Here is a 14,347-nt window from a genome sequence, read left to right as displayed (position 1 = left end):
CTCTTCCTCACCTTTCCCCTTTGCAGCCCCTTTGAATCCCCTCTTGCCCTGCACACGGTTAGATCCTTAAAAAGCCAGGCATCAGGAACTTCCCTGGTGGTCCAGGAGCTAAGACTCTGCGCTCCCAGTGCAGGGGGCCTGGGTTCAATCCCTGGTCGGGGAGCTAGATCCCACATGCTACAACTAAGACCTGGTGCAGCCAAATATAAAAAATTTAAAATCCAGGCATCAGATGGGAAGGTGTGGACAGCATGTCCGGAAGGACGCTGGAAGAGGGGACAAAGGGCGGAGAGAGGCTAAGACCGTCCCAGCCCCCCAACCCAGCATCCACACGCAGGCGGGTTCACAAGGGCCTGGGTTCTCCCTGTGCCCTCCCCGTGTAAGTCTCAGAGGAAGGGGTGGCGGCGTTCCTTGGCTTGTAGATGTCTGTCTTCTCCCCGTGTCCTCACACTGTCTCCCCTCTGTGCACGTCTGTCTCTGCGTCCAAATTTCCCCTTTCTATAAGGACACCAGTTGGATTAGGGCCCACAAGGATGACCGCATTTTAACTTGATCACCTCTCAGAAGACCCTATCTCCAAACAAGTTCACATTATGAGGTCCCGAGGGTTAGGATTTCAAGCTACCTTTTTTGGGGAGGGACACAATTTAACCCATAAAATGCCTTTAAAATTTGTCCCGGGGTCTTTTCCAAGTTCTCCCCCAAAGCAGTGCTCGGGGGGTTAGTCATTTGCCCCCCCGCTGAGTTCCCTTCAGAGAGGAGTGGATTGAGTAAACTGTCGGCTGTGCCTGGAAGGATTTCTCCTGCTGGATTTAGTGTGACAGGGGCCAGCTGGACAGGCTATGTAATTTGGGGCGCCCAGTGCAGCATGAAAATGCCGGGCCCCTCGTTCAAAAATTATTCGGAATTTCAAATAAACAGCATGTAGTATGTACATAAAATGGAATATTATTCATCCTTTAAAAGGAAGGAAATCCTGACACATGTTACAACACGGATGAACCTTGAGGACATTATGGTAAGTGAAATAGACCAGTCACAAAAGATCAAATGTTGTATGATTCCACTTAAACGTGGGGTCCCTAGAGGAGGCAAATCCATAGAGACAGAGTAGGATAGTGGGGGCCAGGGGCTGGGGGAGGGGATGGGGAGTCAGTGTTTAGTGGGGACAGAAATTCAGTTGGAGAAGATGAAAAAGTTCAGGAGATGGATGGTGGGAGTGGTTGCACAACAGTGTGAATGTACTTAATGCCACTGAGGTGAACACTTTTTAAAACGATAAGTTTTATGTTATGTGTATTTTCCCACACTTAAAGTTTTTAAAAACTGTATTAAGAATTTCAGGGGACTTCCCTGGTGGCGCAGTGGTTAGGAATCCGCCTGCCAGTGCAGGGGACACGAACTCAAACCCTGGTCCTGGAAGATGCCACATGCCGTGGAGCAACTAAGCCTGTGAGCCACAACTACTGAGCCGGAGTGCCACAACTACTGAAGCCTGCATGCCTGGAGCCCATGCTCTGCAACAAGAGAAGCCACCCGCAACGAGGAGCTCACGCACCACAATGAAGGGTAGCCCCCTCTTGCTGCAACTAGAGAAAGCCCATATGCAGCAATGAAGACCCAACACAGCCAATAAATAAATAAAGTAATTAATTAATTATTTCAAGATGGCAACAGCACAGCATGACACTGACCTTGAGCCGCCCCAGGGACCAGACATTGCCCCAATTGGCTGTGTCTCACACTCATCTCTGTGTGCAGCCAGCAGACCTCCCAGTGCGGCCAAGACTCCAACCCCCTCAGTGCCCAGGTGGGGAGACACCTGCTCCCTACAGCTGGTGTTTTCAGCACTTGGACGAAAGCCGTCCAGGTCTCTGTATGAAAATCCACAGTGCATTTGCTGGCAGACGTACTCAGTACAAAAAGAAGCAAGCTGGGTGTTGATCTGGTCCTCAGGGCAGAATTCCAGCCTCCGTCCTGACAAAGTCTGGGTGTTGCAGGTGGAAGATTGCCCCTCCTTGGGTCCCAACACAAGGACCCCAAAGGGGAGCCTCTGCTGCAGTCACTGGAAAAGTGAGCAGGTCAGGCCCGGCTCTGAGCCAAGATGAAGCTTGCTCCCCTCCCCTCAGCCCCTACCCCCCCATCCCCCGCTCTCCCATGGCTGACTCAGAGTCCCCACTGGACTCCTGGCCCTGAGGAGGGCGGCAGGACCTAGGCCACTTGTGCCTCTGTCCCCACAGCTCGCGTGTCCTCAGTCTCTATCTTTCCAACCATTCTTTTATCCAATCCACACACAGTCACTGGTTAAAACATTTTAAGGCAGGTGGACCATCAACACACAAATATAAACACAATGTGGTCCATCCGTACGATGGAATATTATTCAGCCATAAAAAGGAATGAAGCACTGACACAGGCTACAATGTGGGTGAACCCAGAGGACGTGATGCTCAGTGAGAGAAGCCAGACACAAAAGGCCACTAGTGTATGATTCCATTGAAATGAAATGTCCCGAATAGGCAGATCCACAGCAAGTAGATCAGTTGTTTTAGAGGCTGGGGGAGGAGGGAATGGGAGCTACTGCTTAATGGGCACAGGGCTTCCTTTGGAGTGAAGAAAATGTCTTTGAACTAGATGGAGGTGGTCAGTGCACAACCTCGTGAGTGTAGGAAAATCCACTGAATTGTTCAGTTTAAAACGGTGAACTTGGGGGGGATTCCCTGGCGATCCAGTGGTTAGTACTCACCATTTTCACTGCTGCGGGCACGGGTTCCATCCCTGGTTAGGGCACTAAGATCCCGCAAGCTGCATAGCGTGGCAGATAATGAAATAAAACAAAATAAAATAAAATAGAATAGAATTAAGGCAAAATAAGATTAGACAAAATAAAAATTAAAATTAGACAAAATAAAATCAAAATGACAATATAAAATAAAATAGAATGAAATAGGAGTCTCTGATACATGAATCTTATCTCAATTAAAAAAGCAAAGGGCTTCCCTGGTGGCGCAGTGGTTAAGAATCCACCTGCCAATGCAGGGGACACAGGTTTGATCCCTGGTCCGGGAAGATTCCACATGCCTCGGAGCAACTAAGCCCGTGCTCCACAACTACTGAGCCCATGTGCTGCAACTACTGAAGCCTGCGCACCTAGAGCCTGTGCTCGGCAACAAGAGAAGCTACGGCAACAAGAAGCCTGCGCACCAACATGAAGAGTAGCCCCCGCTCTCCACAACTAGAGAAAGCCCGCACACAGCAACAAAGACCCAACGCAGCCAATTAATTAATTAATTAATTAATTAAAGAACAAAACAAAAATCACCTTAAGGCTTTCAATTGCCAAGAGTTTGACATTCGTGGTAGATCAGCTGACCTGATCACACGTGTTAAGCCCATGGGGGGACCCCATTCAGCACTCCAAATCGGTCAGCTCATGTAGGGAATATTCATGCATAGATATTAACATGCAACAGACATTAACTAAAGATGTATGTTAGTTTGCTAGGGTGGCTTAAACAACAGAAAAACTTCTCACAGTCCTAGAGGCAAGAAGTCCAAGATCAAGGTGTCAGCAGGCTTGGTTCCTTCTGAGGGCTGTGAGGGGGAATTCTCTCCTAGCTTCCGTGGTTGCTGGAAATCTTTGGCGTTCCTTGGCTTCTGGTAGCCTGACTCCAATTTCTGCCTTCACCTTGACTTGGGATTCTCCCTCTGTGCATGTCTGTGTACAAATAAGGCCACCAGTCGTTTTGGATTTGGGGCCCAGTACGACCTCATCTTTACTGATTACATCTACAATGAACCTATTTCCCAATAAGGTCACATTCTGAGATCCTGGGGGTTATCACTCCAGCACATGAACTTGGGGAGACATAATTCAACCCACAAGAACCTACAATGTGCTGGTTCTGAGAGTACAAAGGTGAGCCCAAAAGGAAAGTCCTGTCCTCACTAAGCACATGCTACACTGGTCAAGGCTGAGCCACAGCAAACAGGCACAGGACCGCAGCAGGGATGTCTAGAAATGTGGGAAGCAGTTTGACATTGTCACGACCTCCAAGTGCATCCTCAGTCGACCCATCTCCTTGCCCAGGGTCCAAGTCAACCTGGGTATTGTAGAAGTCACTTGGCATATTCCCAGCTGTGTACTGGCCATGCAGAGCAGAACCAAGTATTGTTTCACAAGAGATCAGAAGTCTAAAAAGAAGCACAGGGACTTCCCTGGTGGTCCAGTGGTTAAGACTCCACGCTCCCAAGGCAGGGGGCATGGGTTCGATCCCTGGTTGGGGAACTAAGATCCTGTATGTCCACACCGTGTGGCCAAAATATATATATATATAAAATAATAACAATAATAATAATTAATAAAAATTAAAAAAAACACAACCACAACCTGATCCTTCACCACAGATTGTTAGAGAAGAACAGTAAGCTGCAGGAAGGAATAGCAGAGGAGCCCAATCTAGATGGGGTCAAGGAACAGGGGGGATTTCTTCCAACCATGAGGGGGTCACAGTAGGGAAGAGGAGTGAGAAGCCACTGGCGGAACAGGGCAGGAGGAATCCGAGGGCAGTGGGGCAGGGGTCCTGGGACGATTCCATCCGTAGACAAGGCTGCACCTGCCAGAAGCTGAGAGCAATGCCAGAGAAGACAGATCCCTGGCGGTGCTGGCATTGTCAGCCTGGACCCCAAGCTTGATCCCTCAGCCCCTCCATCCCAGAAAGGCAGGGGGCCTGGGAGGGATGGAGGAGGTCCCAGCATAGACCTCCCACATCACCCATATCAAAGAATCTGCCATTACTCCGTGGGATGGTGACTCCCAACCCCCAGTCCTGCTTCAGTCTTCCTGTCTTTGCCCTTTGGCAATGCTGCTCCTCTTCCTCACATGTTAACCATGTCTTTTGTTTTCTGTATTCTGATACTTTGACATCTTGGGGACTTGGGAGAGACTCCCAGGGTTAGCTAATTCCTAGAGAGAGTAAACAACTTCCTAAAAAGTGCACCTTTCATGGACAGATCCATCAATCCAGAGGTGATACTCACAACTGCCTCCTATATCAGACTTTCACATTCCAGGAGGTAATATTCCTCTGCCCTGATCACCCCAGCGCCAGGTGCCACACAACGAGGGCCAGCTCCTACACCCAGAGCCTGCTGAAATTATTCAAACTAGCCAATTGTAAGTCTGCCTATGCTTCCTTGCCCATTTCTCCCCGTGGAAACCACAATAAAGGCTCCAGCCCACGTTCCCTGCTACCCTCCCCCATTCGCAAACCCCCACTCCCCACCTCCTGACTGATCCTGGTGCTTCCCCGTGTGGCCCTACATGATGTGCTGTGGCCCCCTCCTCTTGGGAACTGCAAGTATAACAAACTGTCTTTCAATAGCAATTGTCTCCTGATCTGTTGGCCTTACCATAGTGGAATAATAGTAAACTTGTATTTTAAAACCCTTTGGAATGTCCTTTCATTCCTCACCCCCAGGGACAGGGCAGCTCCAGAGGATCCTTCCATAACCCTGCTCTAAATGCAGAGAACGATGCAGCTGGGCCAGGCACACCCAGAGCTGAGTCTGCCCGTTTTACAGGTGGGTAAACTGAGACACAGGCAGGTGAAAGCCTTGCCCAGGGTCACAGGAGCAGTCAGACTCCTGAGTGTTTTTAAGTAATTGTGTTAATTAATTTTTTATTGTGATAAGGTACACATAACATAAAATTTACCATCTTAACAATTTTTTTTTTATTGAAGTATAGTTGGTTTACAAATGTTGTGTTAGTTTCAGGTGTACAGCAAAGTCATTCAGTTATACACACATCAATACATATATCTGCTCTTTTCCAGATTCTTTTCCTGTATAGGTTATTACAGAATATTGAGTATATGTCCTTGTGCTGTACAGTAGGTCCTTGTTGATTGTCTGTGTAATATGCAGTAGTGTGCATATGTTAATCCCAACTTCCTAATTTATCCTTCCCCTCACCTTTCCTCTTTGGTAACCATGAGTTTGTTTTGGAAGTTTGTGCTGTTTCTGTTTTGTAAATAAGTTCATTTGTATCACTTTTTTTATGTTCCACATATAAGTGATATCATATGATACTTGCCTTTCTCTGTCTGACTTACTTCACTTAGTATGATAATCTCTAGGAGCATCCATGTTGCTACAAATGGCCTTATTTCATTCTTTTTACTGGCTAATATTCCATTTGTATATCTGTACCACATCATCTTTATCCACTCCTCTGTTGATACACATTTAGGTTGCTTTCATGTCTTGGCTACTGTAAGTAGTGCTGCAATGAACACTGGAGTGCATGTATCTTTTTGAATTATGGTTTTCTCCGGATGTATGGCCAGGAGTGGAATTGCTGGATCATATGGTAGTTCTGTTTTTAGTTTTCTGAGGAACCTCCATACTATTCTCCATAGTGGCTGTACCAATTTACGTTCCCACCAACAGCATAGGCGGGTTCCGTTTTCTCCACACCCTCTCCAGCATTTGTTATTTGTGGACTTTTTAATGATGGCCATTCTGACAGGTATGAGGTGGTACCTCATTGTAGTTTTGATTTGTATTCCTCTAATAATTAGCGATGTTGAGCATCTTTTCATGTGCCTGTTGGCCATCTGTACATCTTCTTTGGAACCCTGTGTTTATTCTTAATAGGTAATGTTCACTGTTCAAAGCATACAAGGTCCAAAGATGATTGAATGAAAACTCCCCCTCTCTCTGGTTTCCCAGACACCTGGCTTTTCTCCCTCAAGCTGCCTGTGTATATCCCTGCAGAAAAACTCTGCACATTCAAGCCAACTATGGGTCTATGTTGTATTTTTAAGCACGAGTGTGGCAAGACCACCAGATCTGTCTTAAGCCGACCCAAATGCTGAGAGGGGAATGTCTCTCTGCTTGTAGAGTTTCATGCATTGCAAAAACTGTAGCCTTATTTAACAAATGTTTTCTGATTCACCCATGCTGTAGCATGGTGAATTTCATTCATTCCTGGGAGTTCCCTGGTGGTCCAGTGGTTAGGACTCAGCACTTTCACTGCCAGGGCCTGGGCTCATTCCTGATTCGGGAACTAAGATCCTGCAATCCATGTGGCAGAAAAAGGAAAAAGAACTTCGTTCCTCTTTAAGGCTGAACGATATTCCATCGTATGGTGGACCACATTTCGTTTTTACATTCACCCATCAATGGACACCTGCATTATTTCCCCCTTTGGGTTACGATGGATACTGCTGCACTAAACATGGGTGTGCCAATACCTCTTTGGTCCCACTGTTTTTTTCTGTCTTCTCTCCTCTCCTCCCCTTCCTGGGTCATGGTTAAAAAAAAAAAGAGGAGTTGATAATGGCACCCAAGACTGAAGAGAGAGACCCTAGCATGATAAGGCCCAAGAAATATGCTAAAATCATGCTCCATTGTGACTTTCAGGGGTCCCATCCTTAAGGAAAGAAAGAAAAAAATTAAAAATTATATTCTACAACTGAGTTGGCATAAAGATGACTATAATTCCAGCTAGGTTATCTATTTTTTCCTTCTTATTTTAAAAGAAAGCGAAACGTTTGCAAGGGCCCCCAAAGTATCACCGGCCCCAGGCACCTAACAGGGAGGTCAGCCCTGCTAAGAGGTCAGGCCTGGTTCTTTGAAAGCTCTGATTGCCTTAGAAGCCCTGCAATCTGCTGCCTGACTGTTCCACCCACACCCTACGGGGACTCTGATAAGCGCAAATAATTGTGAGAAGAGAGATGAGGTTCCAAAGAAAGAGGGTGTCCTCAAGGGCCACTGGAGATGCTAGAAGCCCTTCCCCAACACCCACCTGCTGTGGGCCCTGCACGGCAATGGCCAAGGCCGCTGCCCAGCGCCACGGCTGCACCTGGAGGCTGACAGCCAGGTGTGCGGCCCACCTGCACCATAAAAGTTTTCTGTGTCCCAGAGTCCTGAGCGCCCTGACTCCTGGCTTCTCAGCAGGCCCATCTGCCACATCCCCTCATTTGGGACACGGCGTTCTCCTGGAGACCACGGTGGCCTCCTCGCTGGAGCCAGAGGGATCTCTCCACAGAACAGAACGGACTGTATGGCTTAAACGACACCCCGCCACGCCCCGTTTAAAACGCTCTAGCGCTCCCGGCTTAGGCGACCCCTGTGATCTGGTCCCTAGCCTGGTCCAGCCAGGCTCTTTTCTCCCCCTGACATTTCCCCGATTTGTCCTCATCCGCTGCTGCGGCTGTCCCCACAGCAAGCCCTCCTGTCTAGCTGCCTTGATGGCCTGTTTCCAATGCCTTTGATTTCGCCAACCCAGCACGTGAGCGGCTTAACTTCTGGAGGCCTTTGCTTCCTTGTTAGGAGAGGGAAGCATGATGCCAGCTTTTTTCTTTTTTCTTTTTTAACTTTTGGCTGCATTGGGTCTTCGTTGCTGTGCACGGGCTTTCTCTAGTTGCGGGAGCCGGGGCTACTCTTTGTTGCGTTGCATGGGCTTCTCATTGCGGTGGCTTCTCTTGTTGCGGAGCATGGGCTCTAGGTGCACAGGCTTCAGTAGTTGTGGCATGGGCTCAGTGGTTGTGGAACATGGACTGAGGTGCTCCACGGCAAGTGGGATCTTCCCAGGCCAGGGCTTGAACCCATGTCCGCTGCATTGACAGGCGGATTTCCAACCACTGCGCCACCAGGGAAGTCCCAACACAGATAGATATTAAGGAGGATTCAAAGCCCATCTGACCCACAGCCGTTCCTTTCACATCACCCGGTCCAGGCACAGCCAACAGGCCAGGGGTCTGTGGCATGACTGGGGTCCGTGGCTCTGCCCTAACCCGGCCAGCTGGATTCTTCTTGTTGACGCGGTTGGTATGGGCAACTTCCTTCCCCTCTGCAAGCTTTGGGTGCCCATCTGTATGAGAGCGCTAATGATAGCATCCGCCTCGAAGGCTCGTGGGCTGGCACTAAATAAGACACCACTTCCTGGGGCCTAGCGCGCCATCTGGGACAGGGGAGGCGCCGCTGCCAGTGCCAACAGCTATTATTATTTCTGGGGAAGGAGAACAGGAGATGGAGGAGAGAGTCAGCCGGGTACAGGGAGGAGCAGAAGTGGGAAGGAGGCCAGACAGAAGGCAGACAGATGGCGGAGGCCTGTGGGCAGCAGAAGCTGGGTGTGGGCAGGGGCTCTGAGCCCCAGGGAAGAAGCAGAGGATCTTGTCTGAGTTTGCAAGGACTGCCCTAACAGAGGACCATAGTCTGGGCGGCTCACACAACAGAAATTTCTCACTGTTCTGGAGGCTGGAAGTCCACGGTCAAAGTGTCAGTAGGGTTCGTTTCTCCCGAGGCATCTCTGTTAGCCTAGCAGACGACCGTCTTCTCCCTGTGTCTTTACATGGTCGTCCCTCTGTGTGTGTCTGTGTCCTCATCTCCTCTTCTCATGGACACCCGTCACACTGGATTAGGTCCCACCCTAGTGATCTCATTTTACCTTAATTACCACCTTAAAGGCCCTATGTCCAAATACACTCACATCCTGAAGTCCTGGGGGTTACGACTTCAATGTGTGAATTTGGAGGGACACCCCTCAGCCTATAATAGCTGGTGAAGGAGGTGTTCGGAGAACGGGAGCAGGAAGAGAATTAGGCTGGAGACAACAGATTTCTCTGAATAAGGAAGTGCCTGCATCCCGATCTGAGGCTGGAGGGACCAATTAGTTCTGCCCACAAAGCCCAGCTGCATGGTAAGATGCCCATCTGCCCCCCTCAGTCTCCTTCCAGCCACAAAGGGCCTCACTAAACCAGTGTGTGAAACACTTGGCTCACTGCCTAGCCCAGTAAGAGCTCTGTAAATCGTAGCTATTATTGTTCTAAAGATTATTTGGCCAGCAATATTAATATCAGAAAAAATATCATTTAGGTCGCAAAGATTAAGAAACTGATTCTATAATGATAACCGTTAAAATAAAATTGGAGACGTGGCATTATTAAACCTAGAGGCTTCATAACGTACAATAATAAAATGAAAAAAATGTTAGGAATAGAAGAAACGGACAGAGACGTAATTGCCGTCAGAAGTGAATATCATCCTATTGAGTGTATAAAAAAGAAATAATCAACCCAGCAATCGCACCCGTTGGTACTTAGCCAAATGAAGTGGAAACTTACAAGCACACACAAACCTGCACCGGGGTGTTTACAGCAGCTTTATTCATAATGACCAACCAAGGAAGCAACCAAGACGTCCTTCAGCAAGTGAGTGGATAAATAAACTGCAGGACATCTCAACAGGGAGATGTTACTCAGCACTGAAAAGAAATGAGCTCTCAGGCCATGAAGACATGGAGGAATCTTAAGTGCACGTGACTAGTGAAAGAAGCCGATCAGAAAAGGCTACGTGATGTATGGTTCCAACTCTTATGACATTCTGGAAAAGGCAAACCTATGGATACAGTAAAAAGATTAGTGGTTTCCAAGGGTTATGGGGCAGGGAGGGATGAATAGGCAGAGCACAGAGGATCTTTAGGACAATGAAATTATTCTGATACTGTAAGGATGGATACATGTCGTAATACATCTGTCCAAACCCGTAGAATGTACAACACCAAGAGTGAACCCTAAGGTCAACTATGGGCTCTGGGTGATGATTGATGGGTCACTGTAGGTTCATCAGCTGTAACAAAGGCACTGCTCTGGGTGCCAATGTTGACAGTGGTGGAGGCTGTGTGTTGAGGAGCAGGGGAGTGGATTATATGGGAACTCCCTGTACTTTCTGCCCAATTTTGCTATGAACCTAAAACTCTAAAAAATAAAGTTTTATATTAAGGCAAAAAAAAGTCACTAATTATTATTTTTTACATGAATGCCTATATTGAGACTAGTAAGTTAATAAATGTACTAAATTATGCATCTTTAATACATAATTAAATTAGGCATCGAATACATTAAAATTATGCATCTCTTTGTAAAAAACAATGACACAGACTCCATTTCCCCTATTAGCAATATCTGAGATTGGTAGGAGACATTTGTGAAATGTGTTACTGATACATTACAATTAACCAAAGTCCATACTTTATTCAGATTTTCTCAGATTTTTCCCTAATGTCTTTTTTCTGCCCCAGGTTCTGTTTGGTACAATAAATAACTTTTGAGTTATCCCTGAATCTTGCCCTCCCCAAACCATAGAATCAAATTGCTCTAACACTTAGGAAGCATGTAGGGGGTGGGGCAGCCTCTGAAGCAGTCCCCGGGACCTGCACCTCTTATAGTCACGCTCTGGTCTGATCCTGTCCCCTTGAGTGAGGGCAGTACCTAGTGAGTCCCTTTTAACTAACAGAATATGGCAAATGTTATGCGATGTCATAGCCAAGATGAGGTTACGAAAGACTAAGACATCTGTCTCGCTGGCCCCCTCTTGCACCCTTGGATGGAAGCTGACTGCCATGCTGGAAGCAGAAACGGAAGGAGGTCACCGGGCAAACAGTCAGTGGGAAAGAGGCCCTTCATCCATCGGCCACAAAGGGACTGAATCTTGCCAACAGCCACACGAGGGACCTTGGAGCAGAACCTTCCCCCAGCTGGGCCTAGGGGGGCAAACTTCTGGATGGTTCTTATCAAAGTGCCCCAGGACCTTTATATAAGCGGTCCTACGGACGTCCCTGGTGGCGCGGTGGTTAAGAATCCACCTGCCAATGCAGGAGACATGGGTTCGATCCCTGGTCTGGGAAGATCCCACATGCCACGGAGCAACGAAGCCCGTGCGCTACAACTACTGAGCCTACACGCATGAGCCCCTGTGCCACAACTACTGAGCCCATGTCCTGCAACTACTGAAGCCCAGGTGCCTAGAGCCGGTGCTCCGCAACAAGGGAAGTCACTGCAATGAGCAGCCTGCGCACCACAACGAACAGTAGCCCCCGTTTGCCACAACTAGAGAACGCCTGCGCGCAGCAACGAAGACCCAACACAGCCAAAATAAATAAATGAGTAATAATAATTTTAAAAAACCTGAAAAGAGGCCCTAGAGAGATCCCTTGCCCCTTCCACCATATGAGGACACTCGGCTTTATTGAGGTAACACTGGTACAACACAACCTGCACATATTCAATGTATACAATTTGATAAGATGGGGCATCTACACACACCTGTGATGACATCTCCACAATCAAGGTGACAACATGTCCATCATTTCCAAAGTTTTCTATGTATCCCTTTGTTTCATGTTTTGTGTATATTTTTGTTTGTTTGCTTTGAGGGAGGTAGGGAGGATGATCTCTACCCTCTTGTTTTTTTTCACTGCCTTTTTTATTGATGTATAGTTGACGTACAATATCACATGTTACAGGTGTACAATATAGTGATTTATAGTTCTTTTTTTTTGTCAATCCCAAACTCCCTAACTATCCCTCCCTCCGCCAACCCTTCCCTCCTGGAAACCATAAGTTGGTTCTCTAAGTCTGTGAGTCCCGTTTCTGTTTTGTAAATAACTTCCTTTGTATTTTTTTTTTTTAAGATTCTGCATATAAGTGATATCATACGATATTTCTCTTTCTCTGTCTGACTTACTGAGATCGACCTTCTTAAGAAATGTTTTAAGCGCACAGTACAGGACTATTAACTGCAGGCACCAAGCTGGCTGCACAGCAGAGTTCTAGAATTCAGGCATCTGGCATATCTACCCCCAGTCCCCTGGCAACCACCATCCTACTCTCTGCTAAGCTGTTACATTTTGGGTAATTTGTTACAGAGCAGTAGATGAATAATACAGAGAGTCTTTCTGTGATCATGTTAGCCCTAAATCTTGCCCTTCCTGGGGATACCATGTACACACTGCCAAGAATGGGTTTTTTGGATGTTCTCTCCAGTGCCTTGGTCCCCGTCCTACTCCTGGCTTTGCTATCGACCGTGCCCAGCCCACTGTAACACACTCACCAGACGACACTGGGAAGGTTTCCAGACAGCCTGGGATTAGTCTACTGATCCAGGAGAACTGTCTTAGCTCAGGCAGCTATAACAAAACACCACCCACTGGGTGGCTTAAACAACAGACCCTGATTTACTACTTTGCTCTGCAGGAACAGGAAGATCAATCACAATCACCAACGACACACCAACTCACAAGATGATGCTGGCAAGTCTGCAACTGAGGTCTTAGTGGGAAGCTGAAATCACAAAGACCCCTTCCTTTTTACCCTTTTTTTTTTGCCTTTAAAACCTTCTACCCTGGTCACAGAAGACCTAAATGGACATTTCTCCAAAGAAGACATACAGATTGCCAACAGGCATATGAAAAGATGCTCAACATCACTAATTATTACAGAAATGCAAATCAAAACTGCAGTGAGGTACCACCTCATACCTGTCAGAATGGCCATCATTAAAAAGTCCACAAATAACAAATGCTGGAGAGGGTGTGGAGAAAAGGGAAGCCTCCTACACTGTTGGTGGGAATGTAAATCGCTGCAGCCATTATGGAAGACAGTATGGTTTCCTTAAAAAACTAAAAATAGAGTTGACCTATGATCCAGCAATCCCACTCCTGTGCATATATCCAGAAAAGACAAAAGCTCTAATTTGAAAAAATACATGCACCCCAATGTTCACAGCAACATTATTTACAGTAGCCAAGACATGGAAGCAACCTAAGTGCCCATCAACAGAGGAATGGATAAAGAAGATGTGGTATATATAATAAGTAATGGAATATTAATCATAAAAAATGAAATAATGCCATTTACAGCAATATGGAATGACCTAGAGAATAGCTTACTAAGTGCAGTAAGTCAGAAAGAGAAAGACAAATACCATATGATATCACCTATACGTGGAATCTAAAAAATAATACAGATGAACTTATTTACAAAACAGAAACAGACTCACAGAACTAGAAAACAAACTTATGTTTACCAAAGGCGAAGGGGGGGAGGGATAAACTGGGAGGATGAGATTAATAGATATGCATCATTATATATAAAAAAGATAAATAATAAGGATCTACTATCAGCACAGGGAACCAAACTCAATGCCCTGTAACAAACTACAATGGAAAAGAATTTTTAAAAAGTAATTATACGTATATATGTATATAACTGAATCACTTAGCTGTACACCTGAAACTAACACAATATTGTCAATCAACTATACTGCAGTAAAAACAGAAACAAAAAAAACAAAAATCTGTGGCCGCAGCCAGCCAGCAAGATGGATTGGAGATGAGTCTAGGTCTCCCATCTTCCAGGTTGGTGCCTCTTCGTCTAATTAACCTTTCTCTGTTCCAAATTCCAACGTTTCGGTTTGTTTGTCCTTGGGCACATGACCTTGAGTTTGACGGTATATATATATTTGTTTGCATATATATGTTTGTTTGCGTATACATAGA

The sequence above is a fragment of the Hippopotamus amphibius genome, chromosome 15, assembly GCF_030028045.1.
Source record: "Hippopotamus amphibius kiboko isolate mHipAmp2 chromosome 15, mHipAmp2.hap2, whole genome shotgun sequence".
Taxonomy (NCBI): domain Eukaryota; kingdom Metazoa; phylum Chordata; class Mammalia; order Artiodactyla; family Hippopotamidae; genus Hippopotamus; species Hippopotamus amphibius.
Note: the sequence above shows the minus strand (reverse complement) of the source record.